Source organism: Taudactylus pleione, unplaced genomic scaffold (genome assembly GCF_031769625.1).
Source record: "Taudactylus pleione unplaced genomic scaffold, aTauple2 ptg000145l, whole genome shotgun sequence".
Taxonomy (NCBI): domain Eukaryota; kingdom Metazoa; phylum Chordata; class Amphibia; order Anura; family Myobatrachidae; genus Taudactylus; species Taudactylus pleione.
In genome coordinates, this window is record NW_028284547.1 from 3,578,393 (window position 1) to 3,602,729 (window position 24,337).

The 24,337-nt window shown below is 42.8% G+C and overlaps 1 protein-coding gene and 1 pseudogene across 2 annotated transcripts in view; one reads left to right on the forward strand and one right to left on the reverse strand.

The window, feature by feature from the left end:
* LOC148522632 (uncharacterized) overlaps positions 1–24,337 on the reverse strand; it is a 184,510-nt pseudogene that overhangs the window by 18,972 nt on the left and 141,201 nt on the right. Inside the window, exon 5 of the transcript XR_015878524.1 lies at positions 6,913–7,336. The product of XR_015878524.1 is annotated as an uncharacterized LOC148522632 (transcript). The remainder of the gene's footprint in view (positions 1–6,912; positions 7,337–24,337) is intronic.
* The window catches only part of LOC148522633 (uncharacterized), a 180,404-nt gene continuing 179,987 nt past the window's right edge, over positions 23,921–24,337 (forward strand). The window contains exon 1 of the mRNA XM_088473984.1: positions 23,921–24,150. The gene's annotated coding sequence lies outside the window, so the exon portion shown is untranslated. The remainder of the gene's footprint in view (positions 24,151–24,337) is intronic.

Genomic DNA, 24,337 nt, shown 5'->3' on the forward strand with positions numbered 1-24,337 from the left:
AATATTTGCATAATATAATTAAATATCTTGGGAAAGGGACCCAAATCTAAGCACAGTATGCTTTTGTGTTCTATATAAACCTTATACACACAGCCTGCAGGTCATTTTATACAATATTTTCAATAATTTTGTGGCTCAAACAAAGTTTGTGTACATACATGCAATTCATTTATGTTTTATATACACCTTATACACAAAGCCTGAAGTTAATTGTATACAAAATATTTAATAATGTGTGCTTTAATGGAGGTTATTGTACTTTGAACCATCAAAAAGCAAAGGTTTCACTATCTCAGTCATGCAAAAAAAATTCCGTATTTCGGAATATTCTGTATTTTGGAATATTTGGATATGGAAGACTCAACCTGTACTTTTAGTCTATATACTGTATATGTGATTGTTTTAATGTATATTGAATGTTTTTCTACTAATATAGCTATGCGGTTTGATACTCATTCAACTATGTTAATTACTATTTTATTAGAAGGTGTCCTTTGATATGATTCTGAAAGGAATTTCTTGTAGTTATAGGTTATAGCAATAAATGGGGAAAAGGGGAAAAGGGAGACCCTAAGCACTGGTACCAATATTACTTCAATATGTTATATTGAAAGCAGAAAAAACTCCATAATCAGATAATCAAAATTGGGTAATGATGCCCAATACCAATCGAAAGTTGGAGGTGCACCCAAAAGAGTAAGTTAAATAGCAAAAAAGAAAAGAGGAAAGTACTCTCTATTATAGGGGCACAAATCTCTGCTTGTGGTAGAATAAAACTTAACATTTATTAGAAAATATCAATAAAATATGCCTCAGGACAGACAAAATGGACAGACATCATGTAAACAAATATGCAGGATACTAAATAGGGATAAACTAGATAAATCGGAAAGTAATATTACCATCCGATGGTAACCTGCAAGCAAAGCATAAACGTATAAGTATGTACAAAGGATCTCATTCATCAAGAGACGAGACCATCCAATGAAGTAAGTATGGATCTCATACAAGAGTATTCAAACAATAGAGATCATAGGAAATTAAAATTAATCACAGTTAATAACTGATAATACTCTTGGTACGCAGTAGATCTCTATAGCGTCCTGGTGGTCTCTAATAATAACATCACATCATAAATTAATACATACTCATTAATAATAGCCTAGGTGAAAAAATCTAAGCCTGGATGAGACAAATCTCATATAGGTACAGTTATGTGAATATCAGAATGATATATATCAAATTAAGATGCTGAAACAAAACGCTGCTACAGCTATACACTGAGGTAGAATGTATCTACCAGCCAGATTCCCTCTGTGTGCCAAAATGTTCAGAAACATTTGTTGCCCAAAGCAATTGTAACATACTATATCCTAACACATCATAAAGTATCAGAGTAAATGATCTGTGCACACAATAATTTGTCAGAAAACCACATAACATAAAATATCAGAGTATTATAAATATGAAAAACACTCTAGTGGTTTGAGACAGAAAAGAAAAATATGGGGTATCAGGTATTAAATTAAAGAAGATAAAATAATGAAAAAAAAAATAAACCGCTCACTTAACAGTAAGGGGTAGGTGGCTGCTGTGTTCCATGTACAGGATGTAGTGATTGGAACATGAGCGGACCTACCACATATACCATGAGGGTGAAATATAGTTTAGTAGGTATCCAGAAACTCCCTTGTCTAATCCAGAAATAGCCTGGTATGTAAAATGCAGGCTACTAAGTGGGACAGTGAGGGAGTGTGAAAACCTGAGCAGAGATCTAGTAACCAATGGTAATGGCAGAGTAATGTGGTACTCCTGGTGTCAGAATCATGAGAGGAATCTCCCCGTTATAAGCTCACCAGTACCAAAAACTCCTGCATATACCAAAGAAATAGAAGAAAAAGGAGGAAAAACAGCACCGGGTCTGCAAATGACATGACTCACCCCTCTGATGTGAAATCACAGTGCAGGGGGAACATTGTATGAGGCGGTGCAGCCCGGGTATCCCTCGAAATCATAGATACCTGATACAGTGAATAGCGGTATGGCAGCAGTAATGTCCAGACAGCGGGAGTCTCCACGTGCACTCCGGAGACTACCCGGTAGCAAGACGCGCGTTTCACCTGACTCGGCTTCGTCATTAGGCTCCGTGACGTCACGGAGGCTGGCCATCTATATAGGTAATGACGGCCAATCAGATGCACATCAGTGTGTGCAGTAAACCAATCCTAACCTATAGTAGGCGGGTTCAAGATTGCCTAGGTGATCGGTCTCTAGTATAGTAAAGAGGAACTGTAATGTCACCAAACCTAGTAAGAAGAATAGTGGAATAGGAATTACTAATAGTATATTTTAACATAAATAGGAAAAGCGGTATTAACGCAAATAAATTAAATAAAGTAGACATTATATTTGGATGAAACATCATAATTAATATAATTAAAATAAATATGAAATAGAGTTGGAGAAAAGTTTATTAAAAAAATATAGTGTTTGATAATATATTAAATGTATAGTGCTAGTGAGTAAGTGAAAGTGCAAATTGATAAGGTGAAAGAAGAATATAAATGATTAAAGTTATTTATTATATTATTGTGAACAAAGGGTCTTGAATATACAAAATTGTTAGATGTAATTTGATAAGACTCAAGTGTGATAAAGTATAATGATATACAAAGTACATTGACAATATAGGTGTCATGAAATATAGAAATGTAGATATGAAAAATTACAGAAATAAAATAATGTGAGATCTAGAAATAAACAAAAAATAAGAAGAGGAATAAAAATAGGAATAAACACAATAATGTCAAATGAATAGAAGGCAAATATAAATATAAGATAGTAAAGAAACAAAATGTGTTCCTGATGAAAATATAATATAAGAAAATGAAACATGAAAACATTTACATCCTAATGGAAGTGCCAAAAAGGATCTTAGATGCAGAAATAAGGTTGGTTATCCAAGGAAAGCTGTATAGTTGATGTATTCATTAAGACCAAAAGGGTTCACAGTTTGAAGTCTAAAAGTCCACTGACTCTCCTTCTGTAGGAGAACCCTGGTCAGGTCTCCTCCTCTAATCCCCAATCTCCCATGTTCTAGGCCGAAGGCATTGAGATTCATAGGGGAACCCCCATGTTTCTCCAAAAAGTGCCTGGCCACTGATGTGAGTTTCTTCATTTTTTGAATCCCCTGAAGAGTTTCTGATGTTGCCCACATGTTCATGTTTGAATTGTCATCATACAATGTTCCCCCTGCACTGTGATTTCACATCAGAGGGGTGAGTCATGTCATTTGCAGAGCCGGTGCTGTTTTTCCTCCTTTTTCTTTGGTATATGCAGGAGTTTTTGGTACTGGTCAGCTTATAACGGGGAGATTCCTCTCATGATTCTGACACCAGGAGTACCACATTACTCTGCCATTACCATTGGTTACTAGATCTCTGCTCAGGTTTTCAAACTCCCTCACTGTCCCACTTAGTAGCCTGCATTTTACATACCAGGCTATTTCTGGATTAGACAAGGGAGTTTCTGGATACCTACTAAACTATATTTCTTACCCTCATGGTATATGTGGTAGGTCCGCTCATGTTCCAATCACTACATCCTGTACATGGAACACAGCAGCCACCTACCCCTTACTGTTAAGTGAGTGGTTACTTTATTTTCATTATTTTATCTACTTTAATACCTGATTTACCATGTTTCTTTTCTGTCTCAAACCACTACAGAGTTTTTCATATTCATATTTATAATACTCTGATATTTTATGTTATGTGGTTTTCTGACAAACTATTGTGTGCACAGATCATTTACTCTGATACTTTATGATGTTAGGATATAGTATGTTACAATTGCTTTGGGCAACAAATGTTTCTGAACATTTTGGCACACAGAGGGAATCTGGCTGGTAGATACATTCTACCTCAGTGTATAGCTGTAGCAGCATTTTGTTTCAGCATCTTTATTTGATATATATCATTCTGATTTTCACATAACTGTACCTATATGAGATTTCTCTCATCCAGGCTTAGATTTTTTCACCTAGGCTATTATTAATATGAGTATGTATTAATTTATGATGTGATATTATTAGAGACCACCAGGACGCTATAGAGATCTACTGCGTACCAAGAGTATTATCAGTTATTAACTGTGATTAATTTTGATTTCCTATGATCTCTACCGTTTGAATACTCTTGTATGAGATCCATACTTACTTCATTGGATGGTCTCGTCTCTTGATGAATGAGATCCTTTGTACATACTTATACGTTTATGCTTTGCTTGCAGGTTACCATCGGATAGTAATATTACTTTCCGATTTATCTAGTTTATCCCTATTTAGTATCCTGCATATTTGTTTACATGGTGTCTGTCCATTTTGTATGTCCTGAGGCATATTTTATTGATATTTTCTAATAAATGTTAAGTTTTATTCTTCCACAAGCAGAGATTTGTGTCCCTATAATAGAGGGTACTTTCCTCTTTTCTTTTTAGTTATAGGTTATGTCTAGTGGAATTGCTTATGGTAATTGGCCTTGAACATATAAATGTCAGTCATTTGTTATAATATTGCGCTATTAATTATATTTGAAGCAATACTGCCCCCTTTTGTTAATATTTGCTTTAATATTATGACTATATAAGGTATATAGCACCGGTCTTTGTTAGGAGCCCTATAATTAGATGTGAAATACGGAAGTCTGGAGCCTTAAATCCCATCTCCCAGACTGACTGCAGAAAGTGCTGGGCTCGGTGTCCCATCTGTGATAGGGCGAGGCTCCCGGGTATGAATTGTGCTGTATTAGACCATTATCTGAATTAATTAGAAAACAAAGCTAAGTATTAATAAATCATCTTAATTAACAAACTGTGTGTGTGTGTTGTTATTTATATCACTCTTTTACTGTCTTTTGAGCCCTCCTTTTCCACAGGAAACAGGGATCCAGCAATGTCTCCTTCCTCTGGCTTTCAAGAAGGATTAAAAAAAATATATCAAGAAGAGGACCACACTGATTGTACACACCCCAGGGCAGGGAATTCAGCTAATGCACTGGCAGATGAAAAATCAAAAGTGGAAATCCCATAGGCATTGTTTCATGTGGGGTAGGGGAGAATTGGGCACTGTGAGGAGCACTGCACTGGGCTGTGTTACGGCCATACTAGACAGCCTTCTCCCCTGCAGCTGCACATGTGCAGTGGTAGCAGAATCCAGCCAGCAGATGGCGTGATGAGAAATATACGTAATATGGGAGCGATACATACAAAAGCATCTCTCTCCCTACATGATGGTGGAAGGATATGACCGTGGTGGGTAAAATAAGCTGGAGGAATATTTTATTACTGGATGCTATATATTGAGTAGGAAAAGGACTCATTTATATAAGCAGTTTCTCAAGCTGATAATGCAACATGATACAGGGAAATGAGATAGCAAAGAAATTGATCTCTATACTGCACTGCCCTCTGCTGACCACAAGGGCGGCAGTGATACACTCATGTGTCAGTGAGACATCTGATTAGGAACAATGACATAAGCTGGCTAAGCTGTTTGGGGCAGGGGGATAGTTTAGTCTGAGTTATTCCTCTGTAGGACAGGAGATTTGGAAAGGCAGCAGCCAGCAGGGAACACTAAGTCTTTCCTTATACCAAGCAATCCCTGATTGGCAGGAGGACCCTGTGTTTACATTTCACCACCAAATATAAAAAGACAAATAATCCATTTACTGAATGTCACTAATGATACATAATTATATGGGGGTTATATATTATTTGCCAGTATGTCACCATTACATGATCACTTAAGTATATTTCCTGGTTCTATCAATATATAGACGAATGTACAAAATTATGAATGAAATAATTTAGTTCTACAATCATAAACAATCACATTTATTCATGAAGTGTTATGGGAACAGCTGCTAGTAACAAATGTTTATTACAGACATGACGTGTACACGTCCTTCAGTCTACATGCAGGAAAGATCTGTCTGGGTTACATCACTATGGGGTATATTTACTAAGCAGTGTTAGGAGACAAAGTGAAAGGAGATAAGGTACCAGCCAATCAGCTCCCAACTGTCAATTTTCAAACACAGCCTGTGACATTGCAGCTGGGAGCTGATTGGCTGATACCTTATCTCATTCCACTTTGCTTAGTAAATAGACCCCTATGTCTTAATTACTATCTGTATACTTTTACTGCGATACTAGATAATAAAGGATCTCTAGAATTAGCCTGATATACAATGGGCTCTCCTTGGGACTTATTTAATAACATGGTGTGAAAAGCAAAGATGTGCTGTAACTCATAGGAACCAGATATCAGCTGTCTTATGTCAGCAATCTAACAGGTGACCAGTGTCCTAGTTGCACCACTTTACAATATAATACATAGACTCCAAAATAGGATTAAGTTAGCAATAGAAAAGGTATGAGGGAAAGAATAAGGAGGTATAAAAGAGACCAATGAGGAGACCTGTAGGGTGATACAAGACAGCGTGCAAGGTCCCTGTAGTAATATCTAGTACTCATAGCTCTGCCTGTCATAGAAGGAATCCCAGTACTGAGGAGCTGCTGGTACTCTCTACTGGATAGAAAGCTCTTTCTTGTACTAATCCCAGCACCTGCATGAGCAGAGCATCTATATATTACACAGCTCAGTAATGGCAGCACCATCACCATTGTCTGTTATCCTGCAGCTCTAGTTCCTAACAGAGAGACCGTCCCAGGGGAAAAGTGCCCCCAAATTCACTTATCAGAACCTCTCGTGTCTTTATCAAGACTGATTTATATAAAACACATCACATTCATCAAATAAAATTTGGCTCCCTTGAATACATATTGTTGTGATACAAGTTAACGTACTTATGAAACTCATGATACATTCAGGCCCTCAGAGTGACTCCTCACGCAACAATTGCTGCATTCACAGTATTAAAAAGGTTTCTCTCCTGTGTGTCTCCTCTGATGTATAACAAGAGCTGACTTATGGGAAAAAGATTTGTTACATTCAGAACATGTAAATGGTTTCTCTCCTGTGTGAATTCTCTGATGACTAACAAGATATGACTTCTGGGAAAAACACTTGCTGCATTCAGAACATGTAAATGGTTTCTCTCCTGTGTGAATCCTCTGATGTATAACAAGATTTGCCTTACGGGAAAAACACTTGCTACATTCAGAGCATGTAAATGGTTTCTCTCCTGTGTGAACCCTCTGATGAAGAACTAGCATTGACTTTCGAGAAAAACATTTGCTGCATTCAGGACATGTAAATGGTTTCTCTCCTGTGTGAATCCTCTGATGTGAGATAAGATGTGATTTATATATAAAGCTTTTGTCACACTCAGAGCACAGATGCGGTTTCTCTCCTGTGAGACTCATCATGTATTGCATAAGAAACAAATCAGTTGTTTAATGTTTCTTCTATCCTGAAAATGAGAAGTGTTTGTGAATCCTCCAGAGGTGTAAGAAGAAATTACATCTGTAGTTGGTTTGATCACTGAACAATGTCCTTTTCCACAACGTCTTCTAATATTCTTAAATCTTAATCCTGCTCAATTTTCCTGAAAGAAAGTTATGTAAAAGCATAAAGGTTACCGGGGTAATTCTACTTTTGTGGTAGAGAAGTTATATTGTATAAGGAACATGATGTATATTTATATACAATAGCAATTATCACTACATCACTGACCATTGTTTTTATATGTGTGTATGTGCTATATCCCCATTTCCAGTCCAATGTGCAGCACAGGGACCTCTACCCTCCTGTAGCTGATACCAATTACTATAAAGTATATAGTACACACGAAAGAAGTAAAAAAGTTGAATTCAGGTGCAATACACTATACGCGCTATAGCGCAATTTTATGCGCTATAGACAGTCGGGGACCCAATTTTAAAAACTAAGCGGGTCCTCTAGGATGCGCTGTGTGGCTTTGAAAGCGCCACAGCAGCCAATCGCCGGTGCCGGCATCTAATCAACCAATAGCCAGTCAGTGTCGACGTCTGCTTAACTTGTCCCCACAGCACGACGTCTCCTCACCCAATCAGCAGGCAGCTTCCTTTCTTCCAGACACCGGCCAGCCCACCATGCTCCGTCCCGGGACCACAAGCCCCTACCCACTGCCCGGAAGCAGTATCTCCCCCCCGCCGGACCCCCTGCAACATCTGCATGCGACTACTCACCGTTGGAACAGGAGAAAGCCGGGAGTGAAGTGCAGCACCCGGGAGCAGAAGCAGCAGCACCTCAAAAGGCCCCGGCGGTAGAACGTCCCCAGCGGCAGGATGGCCCCGGCATCAGGATAGGACCTGGCGACAGGATGGCTCCAGCAGCAGGAGGTTCCCTACACACGGACGACGGCAGGTTGGCTCCGGCAGCAGGACATCACCGGCACCTCGACAGGGGGGGTGGCAGAGGATAACTACCTGCGGCTGCTGCAGTGCTGATGTGGCGGGTTGGGTGTAAAGCCAGGGCAGGTGGCACCAAATTAATTAATGAGTTCATGCCACCTGGTGTACAACAGTTTTAGCATTTTGGGGTCTTCAACCTTTGGCCCTCCAGCTGCTGTGGAACTACAGATCCCAGGATGCCCTGCCACAGTTTTAACATGCTGTTATTTCAAAACGGTGCCACGGCATGCTGGAATGTGTATTTGCACAGCAGCTGGAGGGCCAAAGATTGAAGACCCCATCTCATATATAATAGCGGTGATCGCAAATAAGGGTGGGGGAGGGCAGCTGCTACTTCCACTACTTTAAGCTTCTCTATTATCTACCCTTACCTCATTCCCAGCGCTGCGTCCCCAAAATTCTCCTTGACCCTCAAGTACTGTCCCAGCTGTTGTTTACCAATGCCCCCTCCCTACACCCAGTACTGCCTGAACTAAACCCACTCCTTGCCCCCCAGTACTACCCCAGCTGTCCACTCCCCTTGCTCTCTCCCTACCCCCAGCACTGCCTGCCCCTAAACTCTCCATGCCCCCAGTACTGCCCCAGTTGATATTCACCCTTGCCCCCTCTACCCCAGCTTCTCCCTGCCTTTACCCCAATTGCTGCCTTTCCCCACCCCCCCATAAAATGTAATGGGACCCAGAAACAGTGGTGTAGGACCCCAATTTTTTTAAGTGAGGGGTCCCCAGGACTCACAATTTCTTCATTCTGCGCTATCACATAGCCCAATCCCACTCCTTAATTCCTGCCCAATCAGGTATAAAGACAAATGCATACAATAGTGTAAGAAGATGATCAAAGGCGACACACACACAAATCAATTAAATGGAGATATATATGTGAACACACACACACAGTAGCAAAGCCCCGGCACTCCCAGTCCAATAAATGGTAACCTACTCTGGTGCCCTCCTAGAGGGACGGCGCCCTCGCAGTATAGCAACGTGTGGAGAGAGGCGGCACTCAGAGACTTTCTAATCAAACAGTGATCCCCATGCCAGGGTACTTTATTTGGTCAACGTTATGGGGACAGGAATCCCCTTCCTCAGGACAACATCAATAACAGAACAGATAAAAAAAACGGTGTTAAATACACAAATTAAACGTCACTTACCCCTATCTCCCAATGAAAAACACTGCAGTCAGCTCCCGTCGGCTGTCATCTGTCCTCTGGCAGCGGCGTCTGCGTCACGCCAGAAGTGATGTCATCGGACACAGCCCCAGGACCATAGTGACTGCAGTGTTCGCAAATACATGCTATAGCGCGTATTTTACCCGATATTTAGCACTGGGGACTCACTTTTATAAAGTAGTTGGGTCCCCAGGGATGCGCTATGCTGTGGCCAATTCCTGACAGCTGGCTGCAGCACAGGGCGTCCCCCTGGGAAAGGGCAACGCTGTATGTTATAGCAGCCGATGAGCGTCAGATAGACTCTCAATGGCTGCTGCTGTGGAAAGCCGTGCTGGGATCAAGTGTCTGATCCCAGCATCGGCCCAGCATCCGTGCCCGACGCTGGGACAGTGCCGGGTAAGCCACCGCAGCAGGTACCTGGTGAAGGGACCGCCTGGTCCCTTCCACCAGTGGTGGCGGGAGAAGGGTTGGGTCCGGGTGCAAGCTAAGCGGAGCTCGCTGCCCGGAAGCGGCGGTTGTTTGGCACTGGCCACGAGCAGTTTGGCTCACGATCCAAAAGCCAAATGGAGGCATACGCGATGAGCCAATCATGGCTCATTGCGTCATAGCCCCGCCCACTCATGGCGTCTTGATTTAGACGCCGCTGAGTGGGAAACTTCAGCCCGGCGGCGGAGGGGAGGACTGAAGACCTCCTGAAGACAAGAGAAGAGCGGCGCGGCAACAGTTCCGGCGGCCGCGTAAAAGGGCAAGTAGACGGTGTGATCAAGGAGAAAGAAAGGAAGAGGCGGCGCCGCTGGCCAGCGGCAGAAGAATGAAGCTGAGGACCGAAGAGGACTGCGGGGGTGGAAAGAAAAAGAGCTACCAAAGCTCCCCCAGCAGCCTCTTCCACCGTACAGGTAGGCGTCCTTGGGCCACCATTATTTAACACCTCCCTAGACCACCAGGGTTGTCGGGCACTAGGCCCGTGGGATAAATTTCAGGCAATAGGTCTGTGGGTATATAGGTGGGCACAAGGCCTGGGCTACATAGGGGGCATTAGGCCCAATTGAAGGTGTGAGTGACCTGGGCATTAGGCCCAGGTCACTAAAGGGAAAAAAGGTGGGGCAATGCATAGGGGGTAAACTACAGATGGCAATGCATAGGGGGACTACTACTGGGGGCAATGCATAGGGGGACTACTGCTGGGGGCAATGCATAGGGGGACTTCTGCTGGGGCAATGCATAGGGGGACTAAAGGGCATTAATGTGCGACTACAAAATATAACTCAAGCTCAACGCTTAATTAAGAACTTTAGGTCTTACTGTATCTAACCAGAAGAGGCACAACGATGCCAATATCGCCCGATATTTATTAATACTCACTACAGAAAATGAAGATGGATGTGTTTGCATTTCCACAAATACACCCCTCACTACCCTGGTATTAATCATGACCATTATTATGACTATTATTTTTACTATTTCTTTATTTATAATTATATTTATTTTTATTTCATATTTTATTTTTTTAATTTAATTTAATTTTTATTTCTATTTATACTATTATTATTTTTATTTTTTGACATATTTTTCTTTATGAAGATTTTCATTCTTTGCTTGCTGTATGAATCTGTATTTCATCAACCTCTACGGTCCGCAATTTATGTTAAACCAAGTACCAAGGTCCATATCCCAAAGTCCTTATTCCAGACTTTTCCATTAAAATCACTGAGACCCTCCCACTGGGCTATGACCTATTACAAGAGGACCTTCCTCTATTTAAACACAGGATCAATGACACCATTTACTCCTTGAAAAAGGCCTGAATAGGCAGAAACGTGTTGGAGACATTGTGATTCTGTCAATTTTATTGGAGATCTGTTACACAAGACTGCTCACATTGAGACTCACTAAGCCGCGGCTTGATCATCATCACGTGACCACAACAACCCGGAAGTAAGGAGACGGAGGAGAAGATTGTATACGCGCGCACCCCAGCCATCGCTGCCACGCGAGAAGGACGCGAAACTGCAAGCAAGCACCGGCCGGAGGAAGGAGCGGACAACGGCGAGAGACAGGAAGGTAAGTCTCCAAGTGCGGAGGGGATATATGGTCACCGGCTCCAAAAGCTCGAGCCATAATATCCCTCCCCACTAACACAGTGGTCACTCCGTTAGCGGTGCTGGCGAACGCCTGGGACCAGACGTTCCGCTGACAGTCGCCATAGGAGTGCCTACTGGTCGAGATACACCCCTTACTTACCGGATAGTCCGTACTCCCTCCTCAAAGAAGTCTATCCCGGGCATCTCTGTACATAACACCAGGACTTAACATCAAGTATCAGCGGGACGCCGCTGGTACCATCACCGTTTAACATACCGGATTTTTCCCCTACATTCTCCTTTCAATCACCCACCAGGACAATTCTCTTTGTGATCTATTCCAGAAATTGACATATACAGCTATTGACCTACCGGGGGTCTTTTCCATTCATGATCAGCAGATCCTGTAACTGATCTCCCCTACATAATTGATCTTTATTCACACCAATCAGAGGATTGGGAACTTTTACTATTTAATTCCTATGTACTATTTATACTGTGTGTTTCATATGTTGATATATCCAATTATGTTTGAGTTTACTTCTGTTCCATTTTTCATTAAATTATTTATCCATGTACCAGCATACTCAGTGATTTTTAGTAGCCCAACAAGTCAGTATCAGTTTATATGGTAGGTTTTTCCTACAATTTCTGGTCACTGAACTATTCCATTAATACAGAGATCATTAAAATGTATAGTGTCATTTTGTCTAGATACTGACCCATAGTATCTATATCTATATATAAACACCCTCCACGTTCTATAACCACGTCTAGTTGAGCGCAGTTTATTCTTCATTTGTAACCAGAAGATCCACCTACATTCTAACTGGAGAAGTTTACGTGACCTATCCCCTCTACGTAACATAGGTGGTACATGGTTGATAGTTTGATTACGCAGTATGGCCATATTCTATCTGACCTCTGCGAAATGCCTGGCCACTGCCTGTTAGCTGGTGCCGGACAGAAGCACTGCAAGGCCGACCTACGCTGCGCCATCCTCTCTTTAAACTGACAATCCTTCTTGCCCACATAGTGTAACCCACATGGGCAAGACAGAGGGTAAATTACATATTTGGATGTGTAGGTCATCGGATATTTGATGGAAATCAGTTTGCCAGTGGGAAAACCTGTATCCCAAAACTAAATAAAGAACAAGTGGCACAGCCAGTGCATCTATAACTATTATTTTTCTTAACCACTCCCTTCATCTCTTTAACACCTAACTGGCGGCGTCGCATCGGATGCGACCAGTCAGCAGGGCTTCAGCTTGCAAGGTCGTATTACGGGGTAAACTCACTAAGGTGTCGAGTTCTATTCTGTGTCATCCAAGATCAATTTCGGATGACATCGTCTGGATTCATGTGTTTCAATTTTCGAACAGGTTACTGAATTTACTAAGTTGCTGAGTTCCTGTCACTTGTATTGTTCGATGGTGTAATCATTCGTTGTCATTCGTAAAATTATTCATTTCTTTTTTTTTTTACGTAATCTGTTTTTATTGAAAACTAAAACAGCACAGTACATATATGGCCTACAACGGCCTACATAAACACCAAATAAGTACAAACAACAATACAAATTCAATGGACAGATATAATCACGAAACATGAAGTAAAAGAGCAAAAAAGAAGAAGTGCTAGGTCGCTTAGTATTGATTGTGCTTTCAAACATTGCTAGTTAAAATAAAATATAAGAGCAAAAACCAACATAACTAATAAAATGATACACAAAAATTAAGAAAGAAAAGAATATATAAAAAGAGAACAACAATGGGCAAAAATAAGAAAGGATGTCGCTATACCCTAAGAGGCATTTGAGTATTTATTTTATACTCAGCAGTCTCTTTAAAATTCAGCCAGCAATGCCAAATGTCTGTAAAATCTGAGGAAAATGATTTAGACAATGAGAGGTCTTCCATACACATATACTGATCTATTCTCTGGAACCATCGAGAGATGGGAGGACAAGTTGAAGACCTCCAATAACATGGTACAGTAGGCCTCGCAGCATTCACCAGATGACGCAACAAAGATTTTTTATATATGGATATCGGAAGGTCAGATAAATTTAGCAACCAAAATTCAGGTTTATCAGATAAAGGAAGACCAGTGATCAATTCCAATAATTGTCGAAGCTTCCCCCAAAAGTCAGCTATTATTGGGCATTGCCACCAAATATGGAAAGGAGTGCCCACCGCCTGTTGACAACGCCAGCATAGATCAGATAAATTTGGGAACTTCCGGTGAATGTGAACAGGGCACCTATACCACCTAGCCAGGATCTTATATTGGGTTTCCAGAACTTGGAGTGAAGAGGAACTAGCAAAAGTAAAATCAAATATTTGTGACCACTGATCTTCAGTTAGTTCCCTTCCTAGTTCACTATGCCAAGCAAAGACAAAAGAAGGTAAAGATGGGTTAGAGCACTCAAGACATAGTCGATATATGGAAGAAATAAGGTGCCTTGGTGGGTCTTCTGCCATACATAAAACTTCAAACTTAGTTGGGGTCCAACGAGGATCACTAGCCATAAGAGAATTAACGTAGTGTCTTAATTGGAGATATACCCAAAATGCACGGGATGGGAGATTATATAATTGCTGGAGATCTGTAAAGGATCGTATTCCACTAGATGTAACTAGATGGGATATACGTGTAATACCCTTTGTGGACCAACCAGATAAATTAGACGCCATAAGACCTGGGGGAAAATCCGGATTATCTACCAGCGGAGTAGGCAATGAAGTGCATGGGCTAAACGAGGGGGAGTTCCTAAATTTGTTCCAACAACAGAGAGTGGGACCTAGTGTCGGGTGAGATAAAGACGGACATTTAACAATCCAAGGGAGAACATGGGGTGGTTTGCCGACTGTGTAACCCACTACACGTGTCCATTGTTTAACTGCAGATAGCCTAGACATTTCAACAATCCTAGACAAGTGGACTGCATAGTAATAAGTAAGGAAGTGGGGTAGCTGTAGACCACCTTTTAAATGACTTTGGGTTAATACAGCTTGTGACAGTCTGGATCTACCTGAGCCCCAAACAAAATGACCCACCAAACTTTGTAATTCCCTAAAAAAGGAAACTGGTATGGTAATAGGCAACACTTGCATCAAATATAAGACCTTAGGTAAAATAGAAATCTTAACCGTATTCATTTTACCTAACCAGGATAACTTCAATAGAGACCATCTTTGAAAGTCTTTCTTAAATTTTTGAATAAGAGGGGGAAAATTTAGTTAGTACAAATTACTATTTGAAGGGGATAGAAGAACACCCAAATATTTAAGACTAGAAGTGAAAACAAAGGGAAATGCACCTTTAAGACCTGTCACAGTGCTGTCAGGGGCTGATATATTCATGGCAACAGATTTGGAATAACTGATTTTAAAATTAGAGATCCCACTGAATCTATCAAGCTCATGCATGAGGGCAGGGAGAGAGGTCACCGGTAAAGAGATGGTAGCAAGGAGATCGGCAAATAGTGCCAATATGTACTCATGGTCTCCAATCTGCACACCTTTAATATCCCCATTGCACCGGATAGCCCTCGCCAATGCCTCCATGCAAAGTACAAATATAAGAGGAGACAGTGGGCATCCTTGACGTGTGCCGTTATTGATCGGGAAAGGCTCTGAAAGGGCCCCATTGACCCGCACTGGCCGTGGGAAATTTATAAAGGGCTAAAATACGATGAAGACAGTGAGAGCCTAACCCCATATATCGAAGAAGGCCTTCCATGAACTGCCAATCAATCCTGTCAAAGGCCTTCTCTGCATCTGTTGAGAGAAGGATAACAGGGGACCCAGTACCTTTAACAAAATGGATTATATCAATAATCTTAGAGGTATTGTGATTAGCCTCCCTACCTCGAACAAATCCCACTTGGTCTTCGTGTATCAAGCCAGGGAGAAGAGAACTCAACCTATTTGCCAGCATTTTAGCATATAATTTAATGTCATTATTTAATAAAGAGATAGGCCTATAGCTTGCACATTGGGCAGGGTCCTTTCCTTCTTTGGGGATTATTGAAATATGGGCTTCAAGTGTCTGAGGGGAAAAACCTACCTTATCTGACACTTCATTACAAGCCTTCAAAAAAAGTGGCAACAGCATAGATCGAAACGTCTTATAGTAACTCACAGGAAAACCATCGGGGACAGGGCTTTTCCCAAGTGGGGTATTTGACAGAGCAACATCTAGTGCCTCGTGAGTAAACGGATGATTGAGAGAAGTCAGATCACTCTCGTCAATTTGTGGGAAGTTAACCGAGGAGAAATAATTTCTAATCGCTTCCTGGTGTGTTAAGGAGTGAGTAGGTGATTGTTCCTTTCGTAAATTATAAAGTTTCATATAATAATTTTGAAAGGCGGCTGCAATCTGGGGAAAGGTGTGGACAATGTTCCCCCCGGAGTCCCGAACATTAGAGACATAAGATTTTAGCCTCTGAGTTTTTAGGGCTCTAGCAAGCATTTTGCCAGGCTTGTTTCCCCATTGATAAAAAAACCTAATTTAGTTTTATCTTGAAGAAGCTTATTAAGAGCCTGTCTTGCTGCAGCAAGTTCTCACAATGTAGATTTATGGGATGTTTCCAGGGACTTAATACGGGCTAGAAGTTGTTGCCGTTGAGCCATCTTCTCCTTTTTTAGTCTGGAACCTAACTGAATACAATGTCCTCTAATCACACGTTTGTGTGCCTCCCACACCATTATTTTAGATACATCTGGAACATCATTAATATCGACATATTCAGTGATGGCTTTGAGAAGGTCATTTTTAGTACGAGGGTCACTAATTAAGAGCTCATTAAAGCGTCATGTCCATGGTCTGGGAGTGGAGTTAGGAAAACATATATTTGCGAAGATTGGGGCATGGTCAGACCATGTGATATGACCTATTTGACTATGGGAAAAATATTGAAGGTTTCTATGATCTACAAGAAAGTAATCAATACGCGAGTACAGAATGTGGGTTAGAGTAAAACGTTGGGTGTTGAGTCCGCCATAAATCTATCAATTGATATTCAGAAAAGAGTTGGCGTACTCTACGATGGTCTTGCAAGGAGACTCGGGGCGATCCCAAAGAACAATCTAATACAGGGTCTAAGGACCAATTAAAGTCCCCACCTAGTATTACACACCCCTCCCTCAATGGCTCCAAAAGTTTTAAGACCTTGTTAAAAAATTGTCTCTGTTTCTTATTAGGAGAACAAACATTCACAATAGTATATACTTGATTATATATCTTACATTTCAATATCTGACATCTGCCTTCCACTAGAATATGATGAGATATCTGTAACGGCAAGCCTATGAGAAAGAAGTATAGCCACTCCCAGGGACTTACTCTGGGAATTATTACTGCAAAACACATGAGGATAATAATAATTCCCAAGCTTAGGAGCAACTAATTGCTTAAAGTGTGTTTCTTGCACAAAAGCCACATCTACCCTCTCTAGATGAAGTTCTCTTAGTAAGGTGGAACGTTTCTCAGGAATATTAAGACCTTTAACATTAAAGGAGCATCATTTTATATTTTCTGGCTTAAGGGGGGCCATGAGAGTGGCTATGGGAAAAGTTAATCATATATAGAGAGTAAGGCATTATATGACTCTTATAAAGATGTACAGGGGCAATAGAGACAAAGCAACTAGAAAGGGAAAAAATAAAAACAAAAAAATTAAAATAAAAACAATAAAAACAAGAAATAAATTAGTAAAAAAAAAAAAAGTCTTGTTAGAATAAACAGAAAAATATATCCATGATAAAAGATTACTGCTGTTGGAGCAGGCAGAAGACAATATTCGGCCCATGCTCCAAGGTCAAAATGCGGAACAACCCAACTGGGGTAAGGCAGCTATAACCACCCCCCCGGGAATAAAGAAATAACATATATCCTGCAAATGGCAATATCAAAAAATCATCCAGATAATAAGAATAATAATACCATCTACATTGTTATCATAAATGTATGAGGCATATCTATAGAGCAATTCTAGAAAAATTTCGTAAATAAAAAAAACCTTACAAAAACATACACAACCTTACAAAATCTGCTGTGTGTTTAGAACAATAAACATAAATAATTTTTTTCCTTTTATGTAAATGACAAATATAAAGCATTAAACTGTTAGGCAAGAACAAAGACAATTATAAGAATCTATAATCATCAAATGATCAGTGAGCGAGCTGACCCCTAACAATATGAAAAGGATACATTTCTGGACAAGTATCCTGTCTGAGCTCAAAATAGAAGCAAAAAGTCACATTTAAATATCGCAGGTGATCAGGTGCCAGAGGCTATCCGTTCAACTCGTGGAGAAGTCGAATTATGTCTCTGCCCCCTCACTGTTATCCAAGCAGCTTTTGCAGCCGGTGGAACGGGTGGATCTAGACGTGAGAACAAGTGGATCCAATCTTGGAGAGGAGGTATAGAAATAGAGAGGGCGTCACAAAACTTATCCAAGTCCTCCGGTGTCTGTAAGACGAGTTGGCGACCATCATGCATGACTTGGATACTCAGAGGAAATCCCCAACGAAAACGGACACCTTTCTGTTTGAGAATGTCAGTAAGAGGCTTAAGAAGGCGTCTTTAATGGAGTGTATTCCAGGAGAGATCAGGGAAAATTTGAACTTTATTGCCATTAAATTCAATACCATCCAGTTTGCGTGCTTCGCTAAGGATCTATTCCTTAAGATGATGGTAGTGGAGTCGACATATAATGTCTCTGGGAACCTCAGATTGGAGACCCTTTGGACATAGGGCCCGGTGAGCACGGTCAAAAAGAATTGTATTATCTGGTTCTGCATCAGTAAGTTCATTGAACATTTTGGTAAGTGCATCAATGATACCAGGACCTTGGACGTCTTCCGGGATTCCACGGATATGTAAATTGTTGCGGCGACCTCTATTATCGAGATCGTCTAATCTCCGCTGCATCATTCTCATCTCTTGTGCATGCGTAGAGACAATGTCCCGAACTTTTTGTTGAAAAGAACTAACTTCCTCCATGTGTGTCTCCATGTCAGACACCCGGTGTGCAACATGAGAAGTATCTTTTTGAAGAGTAGCAATTTCCGCTTTGACTTGGCCCCAATTTTCTTATCAAGGTCTAGAAAGTCTTGTTTTGTGGGGAGAGAGCGTAAGTGCGCTAGGACCTCAGCCATAGTGGTGTCTGACATATCTCTGGAACCAGTATGAATTGGGGACGCCATAAGTCCAGTATTATCAGACGACGTAGATGGGTTAGAATCAGAACGTGCGTTATCTTCAAAAGCACCACCGTCAGGGGTAAGGTAGCGGAATAAATTGGGTTGCAACGATGTATCCGCAGTCTTCTTAGCACTAGGTGTCCGCACTGTCCTCTTAGTTTTTCCCATCAGAGAGATAGAGACAGGAGAGACAAAAAGAAAACACACACATAGAGAAAGGAAAAAGAGCAAGCACAGCAGATGTGTAGGTCAAAAATATTAATACATGTATAGCCTCAGGAGGTACATTCCTGGGATGCGGTCACCACGTACCTCTCCCCATAGTATACGGGTGAATCAGGGGGTCATGGCCATCTCGCAGCGTACGTGTCAGCCCATAGAAATCAACATCTATCTCCACAGCAATATATAGGAGATATAATAGTAATATTAAGCAATACAAGATATTATAGACACCTGCTGTGAGATCAAGTAAAGTGACTTTTAGAAATAGGGAAGTGTGAAGTTACAAGCGTGGCCACACGGGGGAGCTCCAAGCCCAAATATGTTATAATATCAATATATACTCATAGGAATGAAGGGAAACATACTGGAAGAAAAGAAAAACACATATGAGTTGGTCAGCAGGAGGAATATATCTGTTATCAGGTCGATTGGCACAATACTTTTCGGGTGTTGTCCACTGGCTATCTTCCCTTGTGGTGGTCAATCGCAGTCCCTGTAATGTAGCAGCGGAGGTGCCGATATCCCCTCACGGTGGGGTAATGCAGTCAGCAGTCTCAGTGACCAAACGTAGGATTGGTAGACTCCTGCAAGGGCCTCAGTGGTCAGAATAAAGGAGCATATGTGAAGAGGGGGTGCCACATAGAGCTTCCTCATATATGGAAGCAGAACAGGGTCTCCACAGGCAAAGCAGCACCTCCCATAGAAATAGCTTCACCGTCCGGCAAGAGGCCGGGGGAGAGAGAAAAGGGAGCCAGAGCACCAGTAGCGGGGATGTATACAGGTGACCTCCACCCGATCACCGCCGAGTCTCGCGGTATAATAACAGGGGGTCCGGAGCACCTGCGGCAGGTGCGCAACTAGGAGCTGCCGGAAGGCCGCCTGTCTCCAACCAGCGTGCGGTGTGAATCGGCAGGCACTTAGGGACTTCCAGGAGCTACTAGACAGGAGGGAGGCTGTACCTTGAAGTGTATAACGTAGGCTCCGTCGGGCGGCTCATTAACTCCAGGTCTCGGCTTCTTGGCGCGGACTAGGCCTCAAACCACCGGGGGCCAGCAGACTGCCTCCGGGGGCAGCAACTACCCCACGGGCAGCACAGCAGGGTCCTGAGAGCAGGAACAGGCGCCAGATATATAAGAGCCCGATAATACCTCCGGTGAGGGCTTTTAGGGCTGATTTTACAGGAGCTCCCTGGAGATGCGACTGCTCAGCTCCCAAAATTATTCATTTCTATTTACCGTTCGGTTTTCACTAACTCGAATGAACAGATGCATGCGTGGATCAAGGAGATCCGTGATACATGCACCTGTGTGTAAATAAACAGAGAAGCACGGACGGGATCAGCGAGATGCGTCTGTGCTTCTATGTTAAAAAAAAAAGAAAACCAGTTTGAAATCAGAAAAAAACAAAAAAAAAACCCCAGCGTGGCCCTTTGCGGTTCTCACCATTGAAGTAAATGATGGGAGCCGTTCATTAGCTGAGAGGCGGAAGGCTTGCCTCTGTCAGCCAATGAAAGCTCAGCAACGGGATTTCTATACTGATATCCCGCGGCGGTGCGCTCATTTGGGTAGTTCTGTCCTTAGAGGAAAGTACTAAGTTCGTGGGTCTGTGATTTTTAGTGTTTTTGTTTTGCCAAACCTGTGGATGCCTACATGGACAGTGGAGGACATGAACCACGCATAGGAGGAGGTGAGTACGGCTTTTTTATTACAGGTACCCTATGGATTATCTACTTGGAAAAGTGGACGTAATGGCTTCAGGGATACATAGGAGAGTATGTGAGATATGGAGTGTGAGTGTACACGTGTGCGCATGTATTAAACTTGTACAGTCAGGGTGTGTGTTCTGTGGTTTTTTTTTATATTTATTTTGCTATGGAACTACAGGTACCAGCAGGCCCGTAATGCCCCACATGCTGGTACTTGTGATTCTCCAAGTACCAGCATGCTGGGACCTGTAGTTCCACAGCAAAATACTATTATCTCATCTATTTATTTTATACACCACACTGCACTATCAACCCGGCACCACCGGCCAGGAGTGCCGAGGATAGCCCCGGGCTATAAGCCTAGGCCTTTATGGGGGGTCCCCAGCTCCCCAGGACCTGGGCTGACTAGCGGTCAGGGGTAACACTTTGGCTGTTTTATGGCCAAAGTGCGCAACTTGCGAAAAATTTTTGTGGTAATTTATCATTGGGAGGGGGTGTCCAAACGGTTCTGAAAGAAAGCCCCACATTTTTTGCCAAAAATAGGGATTTTGCATTTTTTTTTCTCCTGGTCTGGGATGAAGAAAGTTTTTCTCCAGTTTCTTTTTCCCTCCAATTGCGTTTTCGTCCGTTTTTTTTGCGAAAATATCAGTTTATTTGTTGAAAAAAAGCCCGTTTTCACTGCTAATTGAATACTTCCCTAATTTTTTTTGTTATTAAATAATAAAGCCATATGACCATTTCTGAGAGATTTTCTGAAAAAAAAACAAAAAACGTCAGTGGTTAAAAATGTGCACACTGTATGTGTGATTTTATAATTTGTTTTTGTGAATTAAAACTGTTTGGAAGGTATATTCACCATTGTGCGCCCCTTTTTACACAACTTTACAGATTAAAAGCCCAGGATATAGATATATACACACACACATACATACACAGAGGGGCGTATCTATAATGGGTGCAGGATTCGTGGGGCACACGGGTCCCTGGGTCCAGGGGGGCCCCGCACCACACACCCTGCACCCATAGTATTACTTACCTCTCCGGAGTCCCATGTCGGCGCGGGGGTCCGGCGCTGCGCAAACAGCTGGAAAATGGCCGCCGCCCATTTTAGCGTTGTTTGCGCATTTGCAGGACAGGTAAAATGGCCACCATGGTCATTTTCCCGGTGACCTGTGCATACTCTATAGACTCTGGGCACACTCTAGTGCCCAGAGTCTATAACTCCGGCGCTGGCAGCACACAGCTCAGTGCGCTGCCGGCCGCCTGACAGAGGAGGGGGCTTGTGTCGGAGACTGCACACGGGCCCCCTCCTCTCTAGAAACGCCCCTGCACACACAGATGTTGACCGTCACGCCTTCCTGGAATAGCCTGCATGGCCCGGGGCCCATCCTGATAACAGCCGTAGCTGAAATGTAACATGTGAAGTAATGGGGATGGTGCTCTCAGCACTTATTATATATACACAGAAACTCCAGGTATGATTCCAACGTTACTGGACTTTTTTAAACATTTATCCTCAGTGATACAAATTACACATGAAAATGACCTTTATACGCCCAAGTGAGGCAAAGCGGCGTCTTCCCCGCGTGCCGGCAAATGACCAGGCGCGGCCCATAGACGTCAGCTAAGTGCGGCCGCCACCAATGGCGCAGGACAAGGAAGTGAGGATAAGCAGTGGCAAACGCAGGATTTCCAGAGGGGGGTTTCCAAATGCTTCATTTTAGAGTGAGTGTGGCCAGTCCATGAAGAGGGCAGAATTAGTACTTAACCTGCTTTAATAAGCGTCATACAAAGTGTATTTATTATGTGCAATAATTCCAGCATATACAGGACCAGCGATCACAGTAAGCCATTGGATGCGTCAGTAGGCCATCTTGCCTGAGCTGAATGTATTTATTCTGGATGTGGGCACCATTCCAGGTTATTGGAGCAAGTCTGGGAGCCTGGAGGAGCAGCAGAAGAACCTAGCACTGCCCTGGACACATATGTACATATTGGGCTCTATAGCAGTGCATCTCTAACAGTGCATGTTTTCCAGATCTTCTAGTTGGTGCACAGGTTATTTATTACTGGCTGATACATGTTAAAAGATCCACAGGTGGTGCTAATTATTTCATTTGTGATACTGAGAAGAACATGCAGCACTAGTAACAATCTATTATATTACTATTTCTATTGTGGACATGGTGTGGGCTGGGGAGGGGGCTTTCCAGGCATACGGAACCCCCACCTGCATTTGCCTATGAGGATAAGGGATCTCAGCTCATAGCAATTAACCAATCAGGGGGCCTATTCATAAAGAAAACTGAATTGTTACTTAACACTATATATCGCGTTGGTTCGATGCCATATATAGTTTTGTTAAGTAGCAATTAATGTATACGTACCATTCCAGCAATGTGATACCATATCCAGGGGTCCGACGGTCCCGTCTTCAGCTGCGGCCCATATACAGGTTGTGTGCGGGGCGGCTGTTACTTCTATAGGTGCGTCCTACACTCTGCCCTGTGCTATATACAGGATATAAACGATTTACAATTGTAAAGCGCAACGGAATATGCTGCGCTATATAAGAAACTGTTAATAAATAAATAAACTCTCTCTCTATATATACAGATACACCACCATGCTATAGAATATGGACAATGCTATTATTACCCAGCAGCAGACCCGAACATCCCCCTCCACTCACCCACCCCCCCATCCATGTGCGGGATACATGTGCGTCTCTCCCGCCTCCACAGTATGTGCCTGAGCTCTGGTCGGGACAGTTAGCAGGGGGGAGGAGACTGAGAGGGGGACACATGAAAAAGGGGAGGGGACTGGGCGGGAACACGGAGGAGACTGGGCGGGGGCACAGTGAGGAGGAAGAGGAGATGGGGGCGGGCATTCAGGGGGAAAACTCGGCAGAGCGTCCCGGGGACGAGACTGGGCGGGGACATAGAGGAGGGGGAGGAGACTGGGTGGGCACATGGCAGGAGAGGCGCAGAGAATCTCACCGCTTTTTTAAAACTCATGACTCGCGCTCAGGAATCTGCCAATAGGAACAAGAGAAGCGGTCACGTGGTGCAACGCGGAAACTAAAGAGCCACACTGATAGACAGACTTGTTATGGGCGTGGCGATCGGGTTGCATGACGCAAGTTGTCGGGAAATATAGCACGGACGCCTCGAGGCCACCGCCTCTCCGACTCCCACCTTTGCTGTTGGCCCCGCCCTCAGCTCCGCCCAGCGCCAGACGTCGAAAAGACACTTCTGCGTCCACGGTCACCGTCTACTTACTTCCCGGTACCCAACACGAGGTTGACAGACACCTGATCTGCCGGCTCTCTATACAGGTGAGTTACCCTGTATACTCCTCAGGCACCCTATACTGTCCTCTGTCTGTCTTCTGCTCAGTCACCCTATACTGTTCTCTGTGTACCCCTCAGTCACCCTATGTCCCCCTCGACTACCCTGTGCCGCGCCCTGTGCCCCCCTCGGCCCCCCTATGCCGCGCCCTGTGTGCCCCTCGGCCCCCCTGTG